Source organism: Panicum virgatum, chromosome 5N (assembly GCF_016808335.1).
Source record: "Panicum virgatum strain AP13 chromosome 5N, P.virgatum_v5, whole genome shotgun sequence".
Lineage (NCBI taxonomy): Eukaryota > Viridiplantae > Streptophyta > Magnoliopsida > Poales > Poaceae > Panicum > Panicum virgatum.
The window spans coordinates 922,171-940,835 of NC_053149.1; the positions used below are offsets into that span (position 1 = coordinate 922,171).

The window sequence follows — 18,665 nt, forward strand, 5'->3', positions numbered from 1 at the left end:
GCATCCGATGGTAGTCGGAAGAACCGACGCCTTGATACTTTGGTGCAGAAGGGAATCGAAGCCAAGTCAGCCTATAGGCACCGGTTGAACCGACGGTCCAAAATAGGGCATCGGTGCAATGGCCGTCCTTTGTACCAGAGACGATGTCAAGTGCCCAGAAGAAGTTTCTTCAGCACCGGTTCAACCGACGGTGCATCGGTGCATACCACCGGTGTAATGACGTCAGCATCCAGGAGAAGATTCTTTCAGCACCGGTTGAACCGGTGAGGCATCGGTGCATTGCATCGGTTCAACCGGTGGTCTCTGCGTCAGCTGTCAGGACTTCAACGGCTACTTCATGTTGTGAGTGACCGGATGAACCGACGCTACCCTGCCAAGAGGCATCGGTTCTTCCGGTGGTAGCAGATTTTCAGCTGACTGTTGGAGCAACGGCTACAAGACTTGGTGGCCTATATATACGTCTCACCCCGGCCATTTGAAGTGTGCTGGAGTTGCTGAACATCCCAAACACACCCAAGAACATCTCCAACCACCATAGAGCTTCATTGTACATCATATAGGCTTAAGCACACTTGTGAGAGTGCTTAGTGCTTGTAATAGGGATTAGTTCTTGCGAGAGCTCCCTTGAGAGAAGTCTTGCTGCGGCAAGCAACTTGTGATCCGTCGTGTGACCCTCCGTCTTGGTGTGGAGTGGCAACGACACTTTGTGCGGGGGAAGAGGAGGCCCCCTCCTTGGTGGAGAAGCTCCGTAGTGGATTTCGGCCGGGTGACCGAGAGAGACGGTGGCGGTGCACTAGACTCGGTGTCTTGTGCGCACTTGCCTTTGCTTGCCGGCATCGCCTTAGTGGCGTAGTGCAAGACGGTGATCGGAAGAGCCTCGGTGTCCCGTGGACGTAGGCGTTTGTGCCGAACCACGTTACATGACCGTGTCTACTCGGGAGTTTGCATCCCTCTTGCACTTACCTCTTTACTTACCTTATTACGTTTCCGCATTTACTCTTTCTTGTGTACCTTTACTTTCCTAGTTAGTTTGATTAGGATTGGCTTAGGTTGCAAGTTTTTAGGGGTAAGTAGAGAGTTGCATAGATAAATCTTAGTCATAACTAGTATGTGTAGTACGTGTTAGGTTTATCTTATGCAATTAGATTGAGCCCTAGGATAGAAAAGCGATTAGCGACCCTATTCACCCCCTCCCCCTCTAGGGTCCGACACCCCGGTGATCCTTACAGGCGTGCGCTGCCAGAGCAGGGCATCGGATACCCACTCACGGGTTGGACAGGCGTGATATGACAACACGGTAAGCCCGCCTGTTTCCAAGGCGGCTCGTCAGTTACCAAGGCAAGCATTAAAGACTCAGCGCCGCGCGGATGGGCAACGAGTCATGATGACCAGCTACTAACTGGAGCAACCGTACACGTTGCTACAGCGGACTGAGTCAGTAGTTCGGCGCTTCATCATGACCTCGACGCGCGGCCCCAGAGGCTAGACTCTACTCCGACAATACAGCTCAAGACCATCCCTAGTCAGAAGCTACGCACGAAAGCCGACGACAAGATCTCTGGATCTACGTGCTCCCCTTGGACATATAAAAGGGAGAGCACGCCCGCTAGAACACAGGTTCACACAGACACGAGGTTCCACAAGTATTCACACATGCAGAGACGGGCATAGCTCCTCTCCCAACTTGCACACAAGCTCTGGCAATACATCACACAGTGCACGTAGGGTATTACGCTCCGGCGACCCGAACCACTCTAAATCCTTGTGTGCTTCCGTGTTCTTACGCCTCTAGATCGAGCATTCCTTGACTTCCCCCAAGCACATCCTACACTTAGGATTAGGCGGGTGCACTACGCGCACCCGGCTGTGGATTTGCACACCACGACATTACTGACAACGATATTGTCTGTTTGGCGAGCAAGACATTAGTAATCGTCGCCTTGGATATATTTGCAAAAAATGGATGAGAAACAATAATAGACTTTGCTTTTAATTCCTTAAGTCATTTGTGTACTCTTTTTTCTATTTTTTAGATTATATGCTGAGGGTTTTGTAAAAACATGGTTGTGTGATGTTGTAGAGGCCGAAGATGTTTACTTTTTCTAAAAAATCCTTTACAAGATCCCTCACTCCATCCATCTTATCCTTACTCATCTCGCACTTAGCTTAACTTTGAGTAAATTGGAAAGCGAACCATATTTTTAGAGAAACTAGAGAGCTGGGTGGTCTCAGCAATATATGATGGAGAGAGGGGGTGTAAACAAGAGGTATATAGGATATTTTGGTATTGATGACTTTGCGGGAAATACTTCTAAAATACTGTTGCATGCTAACATGGACAGCCACCTAGGATGAGTTGGATAATATTGATATGAAAACAGAAGTCTGTAGCGCACCTTGTTACACTCTTGATGTTTATACTAGACAATTATGCATGTGCTGCTACGAATAAAGTTGGTATAAGTATCGGATATATATAGTAGTTGTTTAGGGAGGGCTGGTCCGACTCGCATATGGGATATGGGATGGACTAAGACCCACCTATCAATGATACAAGACGGACCAAATCAAAATTTGAGGTGGAAACCTTAGTCGTTTTAATAATAAGGTATAGATTAATTACACGAAAGAAAACAATAGAAGCGTAGGAACAAGAGAAGGTGGGAAGCTAGTAGAGTACTCTCCCCCGAGACAACCCAGAGGTACTGCCCCTGTGGTGACCTAATTTTCAGCTTCGCCCTTGATCTTCGAGAACAGCTGATCGTGTTGCAAGCAGCAGCCTTGCGGAAGTTTCTTTCTTTCCAAACCTCCCAAGTGACCAAAGCAAAGAGAGTAGCTGCTCCCAACGTCATTGTACCACAGTCCCTCATCACCAACAACGTAGGGGTCGGTATAAGATTCTATACCGACTCAACATCGGTCGGTATAACATCTCAAAAAAAACATCGGTCGGTATAGAGTGTTTGCGAAATGCAGCAAGAATGTTTGCCCACAATTTCTTTGCTCATTGTTCTTTGTGCCAGCGTGTAATTTCATCGAAGGCAAGGATTTGGTGTGGTTGATAATCTGTTTGCATCAGAGTAACAAAATAAAGATGAAAAGTTTCTTTGCTGCGGTGATTCGATCTGGAAGTTTACGCGTACAGATGGCTCATAGGCCAGTAGATCTTGAGATAATTTTGCCGTGGATTGCATTGCATAGAAGAAATTGCAAGCGAATGCTTGATTTTACTGGTATATATCAATGTGACGAGTCAATTGTACACTGGTGTTTACAGGCCAATTGTCAGGGATCGAGATACTGCTTACAGGATAAATATACATCGCAAGCCACTTGCCTACTACCACTTGATTATGATTCTGCTGCTGGCTACAACTACAAGATGTCCACAGATACTGAACCTACTGTTGCTGAATCAAGCATTGAAGAACCTTGAAAAATGATTGCTGCTCGATCTGAAAGAAACAAGTGAGATTAAACGGTTTGGTATGGTCTTACAAATAATTAATCGTGGGATTTCCCTAAATTTTGGCCACCGAGAGGTAGCTACTGAAGAGATCGATCACTACATACAAGTGCGCAACTACCGATACCTGCTGGCATGCACCTGGGCCTTGGTTGATGGTTGAGCTGCAGTGCAGCATGTCGGCTGGAACTGGGAGTATATCTTGAGAGAAGTCTTCAGCTAGATAGCAGGGGACTTTAATTATTGCTACTTGTTTAGTTTTGGATTCATGGTCTAATAAGTTGGGTGTGCAGTGGATCCCTGTTCCATGTCATCGCTGTCCTGATACCAACGGTGCGCTGGGTGCAGGCTGCTATAGTACCCTTGTCGATTAGGGCTAGATCTAGCATGCATGATCTATCCATCCTAATATAATGCTGTTAATTCTCCGATCCGGCCTGTTGTACAAGGAGCACTCCATCGATGGACCACACACTCCATTGATGAGAGCCTGAGAGGCATGATGGATATATTGAATCTTCTATATATAGCATACATACATGCTTTATTTTTCTTGCATTGTAAAATGGTTCCAATGCAAATTCACAAAGATTCACACTTAGCTGCGGGCGCCATGCAGTTTTCATGCAGCACCTACGGATCGGATGATGCTGCAGTAGTGGCATATATGTGTGTTGGACTTGCACATCATTTATCCTGATCAATATATTATATTAGAGCATCTCCAAGATATTAGCTAAATCATTCTGTGAATTTAAATTTGGCTATTCCTAAAGGAAAAAGGTCTCCAACGGACTTTGTAAATGATCCTCCAAATTTACGGGCTCTCCATCCCACCTTTTTTGCTCTCTATTTTTAGATAGACTAAGCCATCCTTATAGTCTGTTGGACTACTCTAGATTTCTTATCAAGGTAACTAAATCAATAAATTTGGCTATCCTTTTTCTCTTACTCCCGATCCAACCTTGCATGCTTGATCGTTGTATCGTATATACTAGCATATTAGCCTCACAAGCTTTGCATTGATCCGATCCTCCTTAAACGTGGATAATTAAAGCTCCTAATTAATTAATTAGTTCGCAGTAATATATAGTACTCCCTCCGTTACAAATTATAAGTCATTCCAAGAATCTTGGAGAGTAAAAAATTTTCAGATTTGACCAAATTTATATAACAAATAATAACATTTATGATACTAATTAAGTATCATTAGATTCTTTGTTAGTTATATTTTCATAATATATCTATTTGATGTCATAAATCTTTGTGTTTCTCTCTATAATTTTGGTCAAACTTTGAGATGATTTGACTCTCTAAAATTTTTGGAATGACTTATAATTTGAAACGGGGGAGTACTAGTATAATGCTAGCTAGCTCTGATGATCGAGGGTACAAATCAAATACTACTATAGGTTGGTCCGTCCTGTTTGTTGGTTGGTACCACTGCCGCTGTAGCTAGGTGCGTGCAACCATGCAGCTTGATGGTATGGTAAATGCATGGCCTCTGCTGGCGCCCGGGCCCACACATATGAGCGATTTGCATACTCGTTCTAATTTGACAAATGTTGTTCCGATCGATCATGTAACGAACATGGCACCATTTATGCCATTTCGAGTGATTTTGATGATCGAATGACAACGCAATTAATGGAACTAATATGATTATTAAGATGACCATTCTCAGGCTTTTAGGTTCAAGTGATGACAAAGAGAAGATAGGCGTAGCTAGGCCCGAAGAGCCGCCCCTACGGTGGTTCCGCTAACCGATTAGAGGACGGGGGTCGAGGGGGAGCCGCCCCTCGCGGGTCTCAGGGCAGCGCCCTGAAACCTCTTCGGTCCAAAGGACAAGAATTGAAGAGACCGTGAAGAAATCCAAGTCAAAGAAATCAAGACAGAAATACTTCAGTAGCACCGGTTGAACCGATGCCTACAGCATCGGTGCATCCGATAGTTGTCGGATGATCCAACGCCTGGTGTGTCTCTGAAGCTCAAGTGAAGATCATGTGAGGCACCGGTTGAACCGACAGTATCACGACAGGCATCGGTGCATTGGACATACTATGTTCCAGAGACGATGTCAAGCGCCCAGGAGAAGATCCTTCAGCACCGGATGAACCGGTGATGCATCGGAGCAAAGCACCGGTGTAATGACGTCAGCAGAAGAGAAGAAGGCCAACGACTAGTTGAGTGCTGTGAGTGACCGGTTTAACCGACGGGCAAGCATCGTGTCGGATGCCACGATTAGGGACACCCTAATCGGGGCACTAAGATCACTCTGAAAAACGCAAACACATGTTAAGCGACTGAGCCCACGAAGGCCCACGGCCTGCTTCCCATCCGGAAGAAAGGAAAGGACTCAAAGAAGCCCAGCGTGCGGCCCATTCGCATCCCCCTCGAACCCGCGGGACGATCTCCGCCTCGCTCGAGGGTCCCCGTCGAGACCCCTCGACTGCGCCCCACATCTCTGACTCGCTCGAGGGTAGCGCACCTACCCTCGAGCGGGCAAAACATCTCCGCCTCGCTCGAGGGTAGCAAACCTACCCTCGAGGGAGTAACTCATCTCCGTCTCGCTCGAGGCCATCTCTCGGCATAAGGGACAAACGGCCCTGCCGCTCACCCGCCCGTCGTACGAAGACATTAAAGGCCAGCCACTCCGCCACGGCACCCAGGACAGGCGGCGTCGGGCCGCCATTCCCACAGTGAATGTGACCGGGGTCCCATCCGCTGACTCCGGTCACCGCTCTGCCATCCCGGATGCTGTAGCAGCACTGTGGGACCTGCGACGCGGGACAAGACAGGCTCGGCACTGCTCCCGTTAATTTTCTGCCTACATCGACCGTCCGGATCCGCCTCCTACTGGGGAAGGGGTCCGGCGACGTCACGTGTCCTTCCGAGAGGGGCGCTCAGCACACACGGACGGAGTCCCGGACCTCCCCCTTTAGGAGTCTGGGACCTCCACGTGTCCCCCGGACCTCCTAGTGTGCACGCCCGCACTCCGACCAGGGGGTCCGGGGCCGTCGCGCGCTACCACTACCGCTGGTGCATGCAGGACCCTAGTCCGCAGGGCCCACTGAACGCCACCGCGCCGTATATGGAGGACCATGCACCAGCGACGACCACGCCGCCTGCAGGGGCTGGCACGGCGACCGGCGCAATCTTCACAGGACCGAGGACGATATCCAGGACGACTGCGATGCCCGCCGCCTTCCCACAGTGTACTTCCTACAGTATCCGACCACTGTACCCCGCGATTCGGGGGAAAACGACGACTTCCACGCCCCACTCATGTGCGCCGCCCCTCCTTTAGACGGGACGCTCAGAGGCCTCCCGACGTGATCCATCATCACTTACGCTCCGGCATTCCTATTCGCCACGTTCAACCCCTCTTCTAGCAGAGACTTGGGAGCCTTCCTCCCTCTCTCGCCTCGCTTGTACCCACTACTACAAGCACATCGGGTGCAAGATAATACAGTGCCCTTGCACACCCCCTTTGCTGGACGTACGGCCCCGCAGCCGGAACCAGGATAAATCGTGCGTTACTGTGTTGTCTCTTGCATCATCATCTAGGACGAGGAAACACGTAGCATTTACTTGTTGGGATCCGGGCCCCCGGGTCGGGACACCGACAGTTGGCGCGCCAGGTAGGGGAACGCTGCGTGACATTTTTCTCTCTTGTTCCCATTTGATCTCCAGGGATGGCGGGCATATCCAACACATACCCTATGGGTGTTTCGGATCCGCTCCCAGCGGGATTCGTGATCTGGTTTGGGAGTCTCGAGTTCAGAGCGACCGGCAACGGTTACCTCATGCGGCTCCTCTCGCCCAGACGCAACCCCATCACCCCGACTTCACTAGCCCCGTAGCCCGGCACAACAGGCGCTCGGGTCAGCGTTCGCGACAAGCACGCGCGGAGCGGCGTCGCGCGACACGCCACAGCTCCCCCACGTGGGTTGAGATTGGCATGTCGCAACTCAGCATCATGGCCAACGGGGCCACCGTTTCGTCATCACATGCCTCGGCGTCATCTGGGCCGGCACCATCACCTGCCGCGGCGCCAGTGTCTCCCAGGGGGAGCTCGACCTCGCCTTCGCCCTTCCCCTTCGGGATGCGCAACACTGCCGCTCGCACCTACGCTTCTTCAATCAGCACTAACTTCACCGAGTATAAGGATCTGCCGGGTCATCATCTTCTATCGATCCGCAACCTCATCGCATCGTCTCCTGACGAATCCTACCCCGAGACGGCGAGCTCGATCGCCGACGACATCAACTTCTTCATGAACAACTTCGCGGCCGAGGAGGTCGAGGACTTCTCCGGGGTCTGCGACCCCGACGCTCTTCGCTCGTTCCAGCTGGCGACGGCTTACTGCCTCACCTGCTCCAAAGACTCCAGCGAGGGGGATTTCGATCCTTCCCGGGAGTGTTTCATGGTCCAACTCGTGGACGAGCAAAACGACAACGCCCCGAGCAACGACGGGGACGGCGGGGCCGACGCGCAGGCAAACCAACCGGTGGTGCCGCCTGCAGCCCCTTCCTCGTCAAGCTCGATGGCGCGGCAAGCCCAGCTGGCGCAACTCAAGGAGCTTCAAGCCAAGCTCGACGAGCAGCGTCAGCAAACCCAGGAGCTGCGCGCCGCACTCGAGCAGCAGCGTACTGCGCGTGGTGCACATGCCCAGGCGGCGGGACGTGTTGCCCGGGAGCGCATCCTGACCGACGACAACGTCGACAAATCTCCGGAACTGAAGACGGCCGGCGAAAAGCTCGTCGCTGCGGCCTATCTACTCCAAGCTATGCCCGAGCCATCGACGCCTTCGGGCCGCAACCTGCGCCGCGAGGCACAGGAGCTCATCGAGCAAGCTGTCGTGCAGCAGGCCGAGAGTTCTGCGTCTCGTATGCGCTCGAAGGCCCCGGAGCAGGCTGATGGGACTGCGCACCAGGACCGCGAGGTTTCTGTGCACACACCACCATCAGGGAAGGGCAAGGCAGCCGTAGCGCCCGGTGCAAGGCAGCATTTGTGTTGTGGTTCTTAACTGAACCAAAAGAAGATTTCGGTGCGCCGGCACCTTGGAGCTTTGAAGGCTCGCCGGCAATGTCATCGACCCTCCGACTTGGTGTGGAGCGGCGACATCTTTGTGCGGGGGACGTAGAGACCCCATCCTTTGTGGAGAATCTCCTTAGTGGAACTCGGGGCCAAGATGACCGTGATTGTGTTCACGGAAGAGACTTGGTTGCCGAGTACCAATACTCTTAGTGAGTGCTACAACAACGTGGATGTATGTGTGTCTTTGTGGCTAACCGAACCACGGGATAAACACCCGCATCGAGAGTTTGCTTTCTCTTATCCCACTCTTTAAGCTTCCGCATTTCATACTAGCAATTTGTGTGCCTTTACTTTCATAAAGTAGTTTCTTGATAGAAAAGGCTATATGTTGCTAAACTCTTTTGGGATATGGGTTTCACACTAGAACAACCATAGTTGCACATCAAGATAGCCTGTTTTAGTTTAATATTGTGCAAATAGTTAGAGTCATAGGTCTAAGTTTTTAATAGTGTCTAATTCACCCCCTCCCCCTCTTGGCTAGAGCGCTACTAGTCATTTCAGATCCACTTGGTTCTCGTGAAGATGTAATACATATATATAGAATCTAATAATTACAGAAGAACAGCTTCTGCATCAACCAACTATATATAACTGCACTTGCATGCAAAAGATCGAAAGCTACACACACTCTCTCAATTTGACCACGCATCAAGAATGAGCGAGGTTGCATGCTCGGCAGTAGTTATGGCGATGATTGATTTGTCTCTACTGCAGCGGTTAATTAGTCCAGTCCAGCTGCATCCATCATGCACATCCTCAACTTCATCTTCATACAGTACTGCTAGTATGCAAATGTAGGCGGCGGTTCCAGCAGCAGCCGCAGTAAATACTGGTTTGTCCGCGGTAAATAATAAATGAAACATGCATGCTGTATTCTGATGTTGCACTGCATATGTACATATATATAAATAAACTCGATCGATCAAAGGCGGCAGCCGTACGAGCAGATGGAGCTCAGCCTGCAGATGCATGCAGTACGGGACATACGCATCTTCTAAAATCTATTCTCTAAATCATCATTTGGAGAGTCATATGAGTAAAAATCGTTTTCCATATTTTGGTATCTCAATCTTTGGCTAGCACGAAATCCAAAATAGAGGTTATTTATATTTGGATATCGAATTGAAAAGTCTGTTGGAGAGTAAATTTTCACCAAAATCTCTATCTATACTATAATATATACTATAAAGATCCAAAGAAATTAAAATTCACTCTTACCAAAAAAACTTACCCCCACCCTCTCACCAAAAGCCCACTAATCAGAATATTTTTTGGTTGAACCAGGCTCGACGAAGGCAAAAAGGATCGATCTAGATTGTTTCTGCCGACCGGAGCCATTTTTTTTCACCGGCAAACATACCCGCCATACCCGCTCACCCGCCCACGACGCATGCACGGGCGCACGCGCTTTGGCCTTCCGTGATTGCAGCATCCAATTCCTCGTTGATCGCTGCATGTCCGGGATCGGCACGACGCCAGGCGGCCAGGCGGGTGCACTTTGGCCTTCCGTGATTGCATCGTCCAGTTCATCCAGCCAGCAGCCATGCGGGTTCTGCTACGGGGATCGCCGGCCTCGCCTCCGCGTTCGCCCTCGACGTCGTCCCGGCCTCGCCCGTCTGCCTAGCTTGCCGCGTTACGCTGCTTGCCGGCGCCTGATCTTCAGGCGAATCGAGCCGCCGGAGACCCCGTTCATCCGCGCAGATCCCCCACCGCTCCCCCCTACGGGCGGATGGGCGGAGCGACGCGCGGACCTCCAGCCGCGACGAGCCGTGACGCGCGGATCGATCCGGAAGTCGTCGCCACTCCCGGTCTCCGAGCGCTCAGGCCTCCCCTGCGCTCCGTGCCTCTCCGGCCTCCAAGATCTGTGCGCCTGCAGCCTCCCCCGCCTGCGCCACCAACTCCGCTCCCCATCCCACGTCACAATCTGAAGGAAAGAAACACTCCTCCCCCTCAATCTCCGGTGCCTCACGTCGCTCTCCCGTCTAATCCGTTTAAGGACCAATGGTAAGAAGATCTTAGCTTTCTTACTTACATGGATGATTTTTTTAACATGTGGATTTCAAATCAGTGGACGATGCTGCCATTGCGGCACGGCTGGATTACTCTGCACCTTATCCGGACGAGCTGAACCTCCAGGTAACTGATGTGCACCGCGGAGTTCACTATTAGGCACCGCAGAGTGCATCTTCAGGTAAAATACTGTGTGTAAAAATAATCATTCATCCATTGTGTGACTAGCATATTTTCTGATTTAACATCTCAGGTAGCACCACATATGTTCTGATGAATGGTTCACGTTTAGCCAAAACTGATGTGACTTATGCATATCAAGTTCACTATTATTGGGCCCTGGCAGAAATTTAAATTTCAAAGTTTTTTTATCAGAATCAAACATTCGATTGTTGGCTGCTGCAAAGCAGAATCAAATATTTCCTTTGATTCTTGATGTATGTACACTAATACACCTTTTTACTTTTTCTTGGGGGATTTTAATTGTACATGAGCTACCATCTAATACAACTAGATAAGCTGGGTTTTTGGGTGCTCGAGATTGTTAGGTGGCCATGCTAGAAACAAAGATGGAGCCTAGAGCTATGCCATGATTTTTGTCCATATAGGATATTTTGCTATCGTACAAACTTGAAGGACCTAGGGTGTTGATTACTTGATTTGACCTTAATTATTAGATGGCACAGAATTTTAAAACTGAAGGATTGAGGCCAAAGGCTAAAAATCAAGTACGAGTCTGTATCCAGTGGCCAATTTATTTGGGTCACTCAAAGGACTAATGTAGCTCGTTTTCCTTTTTTGTATTGTTTTCAATTATCACAAATTCTATATCGTATTCTAAAGAAAATTCAGATTCTCTGTACTCTAATTATCTTGCTGCATTTTACTTTTTTTTTATCTTTCTTCAATTTTGGGATATGAGCAGAGCATGTCAGCCTTAAGATGATTATTTTTTTTGAAAAGAATTAAGATGATTATATGTTATTGCTTTGTCCCTAAGATGGTTTTGTGCATGTCAGGACTGAAGAGAGTTGTATAATCTTGATCCAATTTGACTGAGCAAATGATTTTTTTTTCTTTACTATTGTTTTGTTGCGATTGGTCGTCTCCCTATAATTGTAGCAGTTGATCTGCCTATTCCATTAGCAAATTCTTGGTTTTCTTTAAGGTTCTATGGAATTTACTTACTTTTCTATCCAAGATGTCTCACAGAACTTGTCCTGGTATTATTTTCAGGCTCAGTTTGGCTCTTGTAGTTAATGGATCACGGAAGGAGAAGTTTGCATCTGGTTTGCTGCAACAGTTCCTGGCATACCTAAAGGCCACGCAGTTCCACTTATGATTTCTGCTTGTTGTTTCAGCTTGATTTGGTATTCAAATTGCATTGGTGTCCAATTTAATTAATCTTTGTAATAGCTCTTTCCTATCTTCTTTTCTATCAAGCAAACATCAGGGATACAAGGAAACAATGAAGGTATTAACAGATTAGGACATTGATGCCTTGGTGTGTTTTGGCAAAGCAACAAAGAAAGTGATGGATACCTTTCACCTTTAAGTAAGATCCACCTCTGCTTTGCCCTTCCTCTCTCATGTGATCTAATTACCTGGTAATTATCATTGATTTGGTTCAAGTTTTGTGCATTTTGATGATTTGGAAACATAAAGAAATGAGGTTGATTTATTTAAATCATAGATAAAGAAATCTGAATCCGAGGCCTCTTGGTTTATGACAATAAATGGGATCATAAGTTGATATGTCATCTCATTTTTATGTCTGTGCAAATATAGGATGATATATTTTTTCCTGCAAGAAGGCATTAACTTTGGACTATTCCTGGATCATGGCATATGGCACTGAATTACCAGTGCAAAATGACAAACTTTTTTGCTTTGGTTCTCTGCTTGCTACTTTGGAAGAGAGAATGACGCCTCAGTTATTCTAATTACTCAAAAATTGGTAGGCTGGTAGCTCAATTGCAACCATGCATCATCCTGTTGGTTGAAATCTGTATGAGAAGCTGTTTCCATAAAACCCATGATCACACGACTTAAAAATGTCCTATCTCTTTTGTCATTGATATGAAGCTGTATTATTCAACATCTAATAGAAAAGTATTTGGTCCTTGTTCATGCGAGTGTTGCAGTTTATGTGCTAATAGAGTGATGTGTGATGGGCTATTTATTGTGATTTTTTTATTAATGGGATATCTGAATAGAACTTCATAAGTACATGTGGGTAGAACTCTGTGTCAAAGGAATGGATGCTTGCCTGGTCCACCAATGTGTATGTGTGTGTATGCTGTATTTATGTGCAGATACTACACTTCAAATCTAATGATATATAACTCCATGTCCTATTGTTGATGCTCTAGCTTGCAGGGAAGTTCTAAAACCCATTTTTTAAGCAAAACCAATTGTTCATGCTCTAGCTTGCAGAGAAATTCTAAAACCCATTTTTAGGCAAAAAGCCTAGGATCCTAATCTGTTTAGACCATCAGCTTCTTCTCTAAGATGTTAGGAGCTCGTGCTTCCATAAAGTTTGTTATACTATCTATGGTTCGCTGGCCTTTTTTTATATCATACTGCAATTAGATCTGTTGAAAGCATCAGAATTTTTCTCCAAGAAACCAGAACACTGTTAGAATCTCATGCTACCATAAAGTTTGTTGTACTATCTATGGTTCGCTGGCATTTTTTATATCGTATTGCAATTAGTCAGTAGGTATTATTGTACTATCAATAATTATATTTAGTTATTTATATATATAATTAAGTAATATGAAACACGCAGGAGAAGATGAAACTGCCATATGTCGACCTGCTTTACAACGAGTATCCCATCATGCAGCATGTCATGGTGACGACTGACTACGGTTTCTCGACGGCACGGCGAGGGTGGCCTGTTGCCCCAGACGGAGAGGATCCCCTCCAGCAGTCCAGCAGCACAGTGTGGTGACGACATGCAGTCTGGGCCTCTGGGGTCCCGATCTTCTGCTGATCGCATCACCACTGATTGCTGCCGTCTCGGCAATCAGGTCAGCCACGCCACCTGACGTGCAGATCATTGCATCGGTATGTTTTTATTACATAGTAGGTCCCCTGCAATGGATGGTCATCACCCACTTGGAGACATCTCAAACACTTGCAACCGTTGTAAGTGACCAAATCGTGAAGGAGGATCTAATATCCAGGAGAACAACCTTGGTACTATTTTGTCTGGAATTATTTTTATAATTGTTTGGTTAGTCTTGCTGGTTATAGGTGTTACCACTATGTATATATGCAAGCTTGTTAGCAGAAAAAAAAAACAGAGCTTAATAGTAAGAGGAGGGAAGCCTGCCATTAGAAAAATGCTGAGAGTGCAGTTACTAACAAACAGTATCAAACCACCAGGTATACTTGATGCACTGCTTTATTAAACACTGTGTTTTGTATCCAATCAATAAATCGAACTATAAATTATACTTATATTGCCAAAGCATTCCTATCCAGACAGTACTCAAATATTTCATTTGAGAGATTTGTTTTGCTCTATATATGATTTGTATAATTGTATTGATGACTGAAGCACTCATTCTCCATACAGTACTCAAAGATTTCATTTGAGAGAGACATGTTGCTTTATATGTATTGTGTGTTGGGTTTTTTTTTTGGTTAATTTTTTATTGACATATCAGAGAATTTTGAGTCAAAGCAGGAAATTTTCTGTTTCGGCTTTCCTCCGTGGCTCATGTGTTTGAAACTTTGAATCCATGTAGCATCTTTTTGTGTACTTTGTACATAATTCTTTCTCCAAATGTTGTTCTGACTCCTTTACATTTATCTCCATTGACCTAGGAATTGAAAAGGAAGGAAGAGGCGTCATCCTGAGGTACATTGCATCCTATTTGGAAATAGCTGTTTATTTCATCCTTTTACGTTTGTAGCTATAAAATTTTTGAACTCATAAGATAGGTATCAGCAAAGTTATTGAGGAAGATGGAGCTAATTTTGCTGTCCTTTGAGTTATGCAGTGTTGATGGGACTGATTATGGGTCTATTAGAGTGGGCACTTACGTGGGTTGCAAGATGATCAAGTGGTGCTGCATCTAACCTACTTTCAGAAGTGTTGCTCTCATGTACGTCTATGCAATCAAGCAACTCAAATCCTGTTGAATCATGTAGTTCTTCTGGATGCTAGATCTTTGGGCATTAATGTTTGTGCCGCAAATCATGTAGGCAGTTACGTCCATGTCTTTTGTATATTTTGTCTTTCTTAGCATTTTATAAGTTTTGGAGTGAGCAAAACACATGGATGATGACCTTTGGATAAGACTAAACATCTCATGGAAGTATTTATGGTCCCGTGGCAAGAGAAATATAGGCCAAATGATTTTGACTCTTAAGTTTTTCTATCATGTATGTGTGCTTATTTAATTCAGATGCAGCCATATAGGCAAGGAATAGAGATTTATAGGATCCACAAAAATCGAGGCACATGCTTTGTTTGCTCTTTTGTAGTGTAGGTACATCCACCTTATGTTTCTTTGGGTTTGTTTTTTCCCACTCCTTTTAAGGTATATGGTGAGGTACTGAGGTTATGCTCTTCTCAGTATAGAACTGCTGCCGAAGTCTGTAACACCCCGGTATTAATTTTGTGCTTAATTTGCTAATCATGATCCTAATTTTGTCATTATAGTTAATTAAGTATGCATAGTGTTCATCAACTTAGCTATGTTCGATCTTGTTTTTCTCCCTAATCCGAGCTCCAAATCAACTTTCGCCCAAAACAAAAGTTGTAGATTTTCTCTTCCTCTACAACTTCTATTTTGGCCAAATTTCAAGTCTCTATATGGAATTTTGAGTTCTGGATGGTCAAAATCGGATCAAAATGTTTCAAGCATGGGCACTGTGCTCCCCTGTTCTTTCCCGTACGCTGCCCATACCACGACCCGGCGCCGACGACTCCACGCGTCGCGCACCGGCGAACCTCGTGCTCCGCGTGCGCCGCTCTTATCCGCTCGCGGAAGCCCTATCCTTTGCCCATCCTCTCCTTCCTCGAGCTCGGACTGAGCTAGGCGAACAGAGCCGGCGCCGGCGCCGCGCCGCTTCTCCCCGCCTCTATTCAACGCGCCCCAACCCGAGCCCGGCCGCGCCCTACCCCGGCCGGAATCGACACCCCACGCCACCAGCTTCCATTAAAGTTTCGTCGAAACTCAGACCGCTGTCGAACTCCACCTCCCGGCCACCGTTTCCACCAACCCACGGCTGAAATCGACTCCCCTCGACTCCCTAAAGCTCATGCTCTCCTCATTCTTGCGCGTTCCCGTTGTTTCCGTGCTTGTTCTCCATCCATGCCATCGCCGTCATTCTGCTGCTCGCCGTGAGCTGCGCGCATGCGCCCCTGCGCCGCACCGCCGAGCACCCCCAGTCCGCACGGCTCTGTTGAACCCTCCCGTGGCTGCCCCATCACCAACCTGCCTCGCCGCAGGCGAGGGCGCCGCCGCCATCGCCGCTCGTGCTGCTGCACCGCCGACGCCCTTCCTCCAACCATCCCGGCTCCAACTCTTGCTTCGATCCGGCCCTAGGTAAGCCCCTTGTGCTTCCCCACCACTCCCCGACAGCCGGCACGGCCTTCCCCCACCGGAATCGAGCTCCCTGAGCACTCCTCTGTTCCAAATCCACGTGAGGGACCTTGGGCAAGAATTGAAACAAGTTCAGGGGGTTATCTGCATAGCTATAGACTCAAATGAATAGTGCTGCGAAGGGTTGTTTTGCAATAATTGGCTGAAACTTTGAAAAAATCATAGTAAATCGTAGAAAATCAGAAAAATACAAACTAAAATTTGTTGGATTCCTTGTCCTAAGATCTACAACTTTCCTTACAGGTTGATCTTCAGTTTCTAAATAGTTTTTGCTCTAGTTTAAATGTTAGTTTAAGTGGTTGCAAGCTTTGAAAATGCATAGTAAATAGTAGAAAAATGGAAAAAATGTAAAACTTATTGGGTTAGCTTTGTTTTGACATGTATAACTTACGAAAAATATTTATCATGCTGGTTGTTTAATGTTTCTGCGATGTTTTGATTTAATCATGAGTGATGCTTGTTTTAGCTTGTTTATTTAATATCTACAGTTCTGGAAGTCAAAAAAATTATGAAATTTGTGTAGTAGACCCATAATTCCATGTGAATATCGCTGTAAAATTTCCAGGCCCATAAGTTATATGCATGTTGGTAGATCTTTAATTGTTCAATTTGTCTTGTTGAGGCTAAAATAAATGTTTTCTGTTAGCAATAAATGTTGATAAATATTTATTACATGCCTTATCAATATCTTATCATGTTGGTAAAATTTGGTTACCAGTTTATACCTGCAAGTTATGTTCTTGCATTTGTTTGGTTCCTACAGGTTTCCTTTTTTTTGTTGCTAAGAAATGTTTTTCTGCATGTGTAATTTTAGCAACTTGTTTTGTTCATGTGTAAATGTTGTTAAATCATTTAGAACCAGAATAGTGGTGGTTTTTATAAAACTTGCTTATGCTGGCTTGTTAAGCTAAATGAAGGTCTTAATGTGCTCTCTTGTTTATACTTGCTTGCTAGTTAAAATAAAACTCTAGTCTAACCCTTCCTGTTTTACGCTGTGGCTTAGCCTCTTCTAAACAAGTTTAGTAATACTTTTTGTAAGAAACCCTTCAGGCTAAATACATTGAGTGAACTCTTATTTTGTAGCACCAACCCTTTTGTCTTTTGAGCTTGCTGATTGTGTTTACTCGATAAATGATTGCACAGTCATGTTTTCTTTTTAATTGCATTGTGTTGTGTTGCATCATGAGCACTCATGCATCATGTGTTGTTCTCCTTAAATTCATGCTCTTGCATTGTTGCATCTCATTTAGGTACGATAGGTGAACCATGTGAAGGACGTGCTGTTGGAGTCGAACCTGAAGACGATGTTTGGTGGACATATCAGAAGACGGACGGATGGATCCCGACGTGCCGGACCGAAGGTCGATGCTCGCTAAGCGAGTATCATCTAACTAACACTGACTTAGTGTTACCCCAGGCAAGCCCCGGAGCATAACCCTTATTTTAGTTACTTCATGTTTTATTTAAAGTATTGTGCATTTATGTTCAAGGAATTGATTGGAACCATAGATGCATAATCTTGGATACCCAGTGTCTTTACTAGTTCAGTTTATCGCTAGCACTGCTATGCTTAAGTAAACCCCGTAGAAGACGGTACTTCAGTAAGAGAAGTGAGAAATAGTGCTGTAAGAATGATATTGGAGACCGGGCGGAGGGAAAGTGGAACATGATTATGGAATAAAGGAAAATTGAGTCTCCGCCTGTGTCGATTGAGGACCGTACCGTTGCTGGCCGTGCTGACCAAGTTTGAACAGTACTAACCACATGCCGGAAGTAGGAGGTAGTCGAAACCGGTAAGCTAATTACCTAAATTGCGTCGAAGTCTGATTCTCGACCTGTGGTGCTGGGTAGGGATGACGGATGGGATAGTGGCCCACGGGTTCACGGAGTGTTCGCCGTGTGGGGCTCCTCATCCGGGTGTTTGCGGGCTTGATTCAGACTTTGGGATAATCATGGGAACAGTTGCGTGGTGTGACTCGACGGGATCACACTGGGCGTGTGAGTTAGGTCCACCTTGCAAGGTTAAATCGGATCGATTCGCCGTGACTCGCGGTTATGAGAACTTTGGTCACTTTGTCGCATCGTAGTAAAGAAATGGAATGAGAGTGGAATGGAAAGGTTGAGTTGTATGTTACTAAAGATTAATATGATCAACCATGTATGCTCTAGAGAACTAGGCAAATCTAGTTTATAGCGATTAACTCAATTGGCGTTAAAATATTGAAAGTAAGGATCCAATATTAGTAGTTTTTCAGCAAAATAACTCCAGAGCCAAACAGCTTTGCATGCCTACATAATGGGCTAAGTATACCCATAGACGGGTAAGTCTTGCTGAGTATTAGAGTACTCAGGGTTTGTTGTTACCCTGCTTTCAGGTAGCTGCCGTTGGTGGAAGCTGACTAGGATTCACACCGGTGGGCTCGATGTGATATCCTCACGTCTTCGTAGTATCGTGATTTTTAAAT

At 46.3% G+C, this 18,665-nt stretch overlaps 1 long non-coding RNA gene across 4 annotated transcripts; it reads left to right on the forward strand.

Annotated features, from left to right (window-relative positions):
* Positions 1-9,930: 9,930 nt before the first annotated feature.
* On the forward strand, positions 9,931-17,599 carry LOC120675536. 4 transcript variants are annotated; one of them, XR_005675383.1, is made up of 6 exons: positions 9,931-10,570; positions 10,635-10,757; positions 11,813-12,131; positions 13,368-14,447; positions 14,590-14,694; positions 17,451-17,599. It is a non-coding gene; the product is annotated as an uncharacterized LOC120675536 (long non-coding RNA). The 4 variants fall into 4 exon arrangements; XR_005675384.1 differs by lacking the exon at positions 17,451-17,599 and adding an exon at positions 15,133-15,180; XR_005675382.1 differs by lacking the exon at positions 17,451-17,599 and having other exon boundaries at positions 13,368-13,780; positions 14,414-14,447; positions 14,590-14,961.
* The last annotated feature ends 1,066 nt before the right edge of the window (positions 17,600-18,665 follow it).